Source organism: Cervus elaphus, chromosome 26, assembly GCF_910594005.1.
Source record: "Cervus elaphus chromosome 26, mCerEla1.1, whole genome shotgun sequence".
Lineage (NCBI taxonomy): Eukaryota > Metazoa > Chordata > Mammalia > Artiodactyla > Cervidae > Cervus > Cervus elaphus.
The window spans coordinates 29,042,395-29,049,103 of NC_057840.1; the positions used below are offsets into that span (position 1 = coordinate 29,042,395).

Here is a 6,709-nt window from a genome sequence, read left to right on the forward strand (position 1 = left end):
GTAGATTCCAGGAGTTTGTGATGGACAGGGAGGCCTGGTGTGCTGTGATTCATGGGGTCGCAAAGAGTCGGAAATGACTGAGAGACTGAACTGAAGTTTGTTTCCTCTTCTAGGAGGAGACGTGTAATCGATTCGTCCAGACCATGTCTGGAATTGCAACCTTCTCATCCAGGCCGCAGCCCATTGGAAGGGGCAAGGTTGTGATGTGTGTTCTTCCTCCTTAGAGCAAAATGGAGGGAGAGCAGCTCCGGGCACCCCGAGAGGAGACGCTCTGAAAAGGGAAAGAAGAGAAATTTGGAATATCTGGTGTCCTGCCGCAGTGACTTCAACAAACATGTGCTTCTGGGAGAGAAAACCGAGCTGGCTGGTCTGTGGTCCTCCACACAACACAGTCGGGTGTGCGGCTGCGGTCAGCATGGCGACATGGGAAGCACGTGGCCTTCCATGCAGCTCCGCGGCTCCCCGTTTCTGGGCAAAGTCACAACCAGGCCCTGTGTTCTCTTAGGAGGGAGGCATCCACTGACTTGAGAGGCCATGCTCCACTTCTCACAAGACAGCCTCACTTTGATATTCTTATTGTCAGGTTCTCGCACAACAGCATGCCTGCTGAGGCTCTGCTTCATGGCAAAGGTTTTGCCACAACCAGCATGCTCACACACGAAGGGGCGCCACTCCTCATGGAAGGAGAGAATATGGCTCTGGAGGTTGAACACAGTGGTGTAGGTGTGGCCGCAGCCTTCCAGTGGACACCGGCACACGACCCGCTTGGGGCATGCATCCGCATGTGCTGCTTCAGGAAGTCCTTGCCCTTAAACGTTTTTCTGGCACGCGCCACACATTATGCTCTCTTTATGGGTCTCTCTCATGTGTTTCAGAAGCTCTGTCCATGTTCTTGCCACAAAAGAACATTCTTTTTGACAGATACAGCCCTCGTGGACCTTCTGTGCCACTTCAGACTGCTGGGGGAGGAAAAATGTTTTCCACATCCCTCGTGGGCACACTTGAACAGCGGCTCCTTGGCATGCTGGCACTGGTGGATTTTCAGTTGCTGATGTTTCCTAAAGGTCTTCTCACTACCTTTGAAACTACATGCATGTGTTTTCTGGATTTACATGTTTGCGTTCAAAATGTTTCTTCAAGTTTTATTTTGTGTCAAATTTCTGATCACAGCTGCTAGCTATACAAAGGGCTTTTCTTGGGTGTGAAGCAGGGCAGAGTGGCTGAGACTGTACTCCTTGACCAAGGTCTTGCCACACCCTTCATCAGTTCAATTCAGTTCATTCGCTCAGTCGTGTCCGACTCTTTGTGACCCCATGAACCCCAACACGCCAGGCCTCCCGGCCTCCCTCTCCATCACCAACTACCAGAGTTCACCCAAACTCATGTCCATTGAGTCAGTGATGCCATCCAACCATCTCATCCTCTGTCATCCCCTTCTCCTGCCCTCAATCTTTCCCAGCATCAGGGTCTTTTCAAATTAGTCAGCTCTTCACACCAGGTGGCCAAAGTATTGGAGTTTCAGCTTCAGCATCAGTCCTTCCAGTGAACACCCAGGACTGATCTCCTTTAGGACAGACAGGTTGGATCTCCTTGCAGTTCAAGGGACTCTCAAGAGTCTTCTCCAACACCACAGTTCAAAAGCATCAATTCTTCGGCGCCCAGTTTTCTTTATAGTCACAAACATAGGGTCTCTTCCCCGCTCCCCGTATACTTGCGTAGGTGCGCGTTCTAGCTTCCAAGCCTTGTTGGCTTGGAGCAATCCGCGCTGCAGTTGGGGAAGGAGCAGATGAACCTCCCCTCCGAGGGGCCGCTGGGGGCGGCCGGACGCCGCGGGGCGACACTCTCGCAGGCTGCAACGAATGGGTCAGTGATAGTCAGGGACGACACCGCCTCAGTAACCGAGGCCAAAAGCTCCAGGTTCCTGGGGGCCAAGAACTCAGCCACGTGCTGAGTCACATGCCGTGAAACCAGTGACTAGCGACTGCTTCCGGAGCCCCTACGCGTGGGTCCACTGCACTTCCGGGGGCATGATCCCAGAGGGGCGGGCCCTTCCTACGTCTCTTTTCCTAAGTGAGATGGTGAAGAACAAATGGCAGAGGTCTCTCCTCCAAGGTGGTTTTCAAGTAAGAAGGTTAGTTAGACATGGGGAGAGAAGCCAGAGGACCTTCTTTTCTCCTTGGAGCTAATCACCCACCTCCCAAAGGCCCCCTCTCCTCCTCCGTCTTCGATACTGACTCCAGAGATGCTGATAGAAGCAGGTCACATCCAGCTTTCAATTTCTGCTTTCAATTCCCTTGTCTTTATTGGCATGACATGGTGTACAAGTGTTGCCAAAATTAATACATCATGTTTTCTTACAACAAGTAGTGTTTGGTGTCTTCATATTTCTGTGACAGGGACAATGCTGACCACTTGTAAGTCTTATTTATTAGTTCAGGCAAGAAGAGTGCAGGTATGTACTCTTCTCTCTCACTAATCAAGGTCGATTTATTAGTTTTGATGGAGGAAAATGTAATTTCTAACTTCTCTGTGAGCAGAACTGATGAGAAGCCCTGATTTTATAACTCAGCAGTGCCATCCATGGTCAAAAGCATGGGTGCCACGTCAGCCTGCATTCAAATCCAGGCTCTGCCATTTTTTAGGAACAAGTTGCGTCTCTGTCTCTGGTTTTTGTCTGTGTAACTTTTGTACTTTTTGAATTTTGTAACATGAACATACTTTACTCATTCAGAAAGAAATAAAAATATTAAAAAAAATAATTAAGCCAAGCAGGTGTGACACACAGGACATACCAAAAGAGGAACATCTAGAGGAGTTGTTTGGATAATACCATAGTAATCAGGTCTGAGACACAGAGATCCTACACTTGAAAGTGAGAGGAAAGAGGGTGGGTTGATCGGAAAACACAGTCCAGGCTTTAAAAAGAGACAGAAGGAATGAGGTTGGGTTCCACTGTGGCAGCTGGTTGACATATGTTTCAAGAAACAGGTTCTCCCATTGGGCTTCTTTCTCTCAAATCCTCCTGCCCTCACTATCTGCTCTTATTCCCACCCCTTTTCCACCCACTTTTATAATTTCTTTGATAAATTCCAAATCAGGACTTCTCAACTTCAGAAGCTTCCTCATCTTTCCACACTCCATTTGACTAGGGACTTTCCAATGTGTATGATCCCAATATGTCTGAAAGGTTTTTTTTTTTTTTTTTTTAATCATAATTCCTCTCTTCTGTTATAGTAGAACCCAAGCCTTCGTCCCTTCTAGCTACAGGAATATAGCAGGTTGTTTGCACAGAAGGCAGTAATATTGATACTCCTCTCATTCCTGAATCCACACCCTATGACTTTGCAGCTCTTTCTGTGAGAAACTGGAGACTAGTTCCTGGTGGTTAGAGTCTGGGCTGGGTTTATGACTTGCTTTGGCCGGTAGAATGTAATGGAAGTGATGTTATGAGAACTCTGAAGCGTCCATTCAACCCCTCTTGGAATACTTCTCTGAGTCCACCATGTCAAGAAGCCAGGTCCACCATGTGGGAGAGAACCCAGACGCTCTGCCTGTCAGACATATGGGAGGAGCCATCTCAAACCAGAGTTGAGCAGCCAGGTGACTATAAGGGCATGAGTGACCCTGGCCAAACTGGCCCACATTGCTGAGCCCCAGAATTATGAACAAATCAACAGTTTATTTTAAGCCACCATGTTTTGGGTGGTATGTTATGTGGAATAGAAAACTGAAGCAAGACTTCTGATTAAATGTAGTGTTCGAACATTCCCTATGGTTTATCATCAGTTACAGCTGGAAATTCAAGCAGTAGTAGATAGCTGTCACAGTTAAGGGGGGAAGTTGTAGGTGAGCAGGTGGAATCCCTGCACCTGGACCTGCTGGAGCACTTTCTCCCCCAAAATAGCAGCATAATTGCTGGCAGCAGTTTTTCCCCATAAATAGTAATTTTTTACTTACAGAGAAAATATGTATATGGCAGAGATCACAAAATTTCATTCCTATCTTTTATTGGGGGTACACATCAAGACTAGAGTATATGCTTCTCAATTCTAGATCTTGTCTGCAACTACTTAGGGATGGAGTCACCATAGACAAGGTTTTCGTGTCTGCAAAGTCTGGATATGCCATCCTGAATAAGAAGAGAAGGGAGGTGAGTTGCTGTTACAATTGGTGGGTGCAAAAGGGACCTGGAAGAGGGAGGAGGCAGAGCAGCAGTGTACCCACGCGGAGCTGGTGTTGCACCAAATGACCCAGAACATCTGGAACCAAACCTGGCCCCAGGGAATCTGACTTGGGGCTATTGTGGAGCAGGGCCCAGACACTTAAACATCCACAGGGGAAGCTAGTTACATGAAAAAGTACAGTCCACTGGGTAAACAATGAAATGTGAGGAAGCCTGGTGAGTAGACAGTGTATGCAGCATGTAAAGGGGGCACTCATACTCTGCTCTGTGAATTTCTTCAAATGAAAGCCCAGTGTTGCCAGGATTTCCAATTTTGGGGAGAAGAGCTAAAGATTTGGGTTATCCCTTGAAGTCACTCAAGTTTTGAATGTTAATTGACAACTTTAGAAGAATGCAAAATCCTAGGAAGACCACATAAATCATGTATATAGGACTCTTGTTTGTAACACCTGACAAATATAGTCAGAAATGATATGCACTATCTTTAATAGTTGATAAATTCACCATGTTGAACAACTGGTGTGTCCGCTACAGTCGCAGTGCTAACTAAACCTATGCTTAACTGGATATTAACCTTTAGTTGCTGGATTAGGAGGAAATGGGGAGGATACAGAGGCAAGCAGTGGGAAGCTAAAGCCATTGGGAGGGTCTCGGGGCAGGTCCAGGGGTAATGGCTATTTCATAACCAGTGTGGAATTATTTCCGTATCTTAACAAGAGGTAGCATCTACTGGTATGGCTCAGATTATCAACTCTGCCACAAAGAGAGTGAGTTCACAGTACCTGACATTTTTGTTCTGTATTCTATTTTCAGTTTTATCATTAAGGGCAAAAAAATTAATGTAGAGTCTTGCTATTGAATATTATAGCAGTTCTTGCTTTTATTCTCAAATAGCTCCTCTAGGGCCCAGCAACTGTCTCCACAGCAACTACTTCTGTTTTTATAAATCTTAGATCGTGAAGAGGTAGGAAGGAAGCAAGAGTAATGGCTAAACCTTTGCAACCCAAGATTTTCTTTTAAACATGAAAAAGTTTGTAATAAAAGCTGGGATCCTTAGCCTTCCAATTTATAGCCATATCTTGAGTGCCCAAGTGCTGGTTATAACCTCGACAAATGAAATTTATAGCCCAATCCATCAAATATTTATTGAACATTCACTGTGTATCCAGCACTTTGCTAGGTATTGTCAGGGATTCAAAAGGAAAACCAAGATCTAAAAGACCATCTCAATTTCATAGAGAAACAGAAGAGATACCACAGTGATAGTTGAATCAGTGTACAAGGAGGAAGTGGGTTGATCTGAGTAGAGTTGGGTGTTGAAGAGTGATGACAGAAGAGCTGAGGAAAGCAGAAAAATTTGAATTCTAAGCTGACAAAGCTTATCTTCTTTCTCTACTTACCAGGGTGTTTAACTTAAATCAGTTATTTCCCTTCCTATAGACATGGCCAGGGCTAGGGCCATCATGCTTCACAGTACTGTTAGAAGCCCAAGTTTCCCAGGTCATTCTTCAGTATCCCAGTATATATACTGCTGAGTATATGATCGAGCCACCTGATTTCCATCCCATCCCAGTTCCCCACACCTTCCCACACAAGTGAGTTGTTGCACGTTCTATGGACAAAGTCAACAGCAACTGCCTCTAACAAGCCTCAATCCCTTTTCTGGACATTGTCTTCATGATCTAGATAGAATTGAAATGGCATCTGGTCCCATCACCTCATGGGAAATAGATGGGGAGACAGTGGAAACAGTGTCAGACTTTATTTTTCTGGGCTCCAAAATCACTGCAGATGATGACTGCAGCCATGAAATTAAAAGATGCTTACTCCTTGGAAGGAAAGTTATGACCAACCTAGGTAGCATATTAAAAAGCAGAGACATTACTTTGCCAACAAAGGTCTGTCTGGTCAAGGCTATGGTTTTTCCAGTGGTCATGTATGGATGTGAGAGTTGGACTGTGAAGAAAGCTGAGAGCCAAAAAATTGATGCTTTTGAACTGTGGTGTTGGAGAAGACTCTTGAGAGTCCCTTGGACTGCAAGGAGATCCAACAAGTCCATCCTAAAGGAGATCAGTCCTGGGTGTTCATTGGAAGGACTGATGTTGAAGCTGAAACTCCAGTACTTTGGCCACCTCATGTGAAGAGTTGACTCATTGGAAAAGACCCTGATGCTGGGAGGGATTGGGGGCAGGAGGAGAAGGGGACAACAGAGGATGAGATGGCTGGGTGACATCACCTACTCGATGGGCATGAGTTTTGAGCAAACTCTGGGAGTTTGTGATGGACAGGGAGGCCTGGCGTGCTGCGATTCATGGGGTCGCAAAGAGTCGGACACGACTGAGTAACTGAACTGAACTGAACTGAACTCCCTTGGAGTATTGCTTTCTTTGGAGTATTACCAAGTAAAGTTTCCTCCATTCCGCCACCAAATGCCTGGACCAGCAGGTGTTTATGTCCTCCTTGCTCTTCTTTTACTTTCTTTTTTTTTTTTTCTCTTCTTTGTTTATAAAGACAAAACAGAAGCAA

General features: G+C 45.8%; 1 pseudogene; it reads right to left on the reverse strand.

The window, feature by feature from the left end:
* Nucleotides 1-410: 410 nt before the first annotated feature.
* LOC122684120 lies at nt 411-2,029 on the reverse strand (annotated as a pseudogene).
* Nucleotides 2,030-6,709: the final 4,680 nt, after the last annotated feature.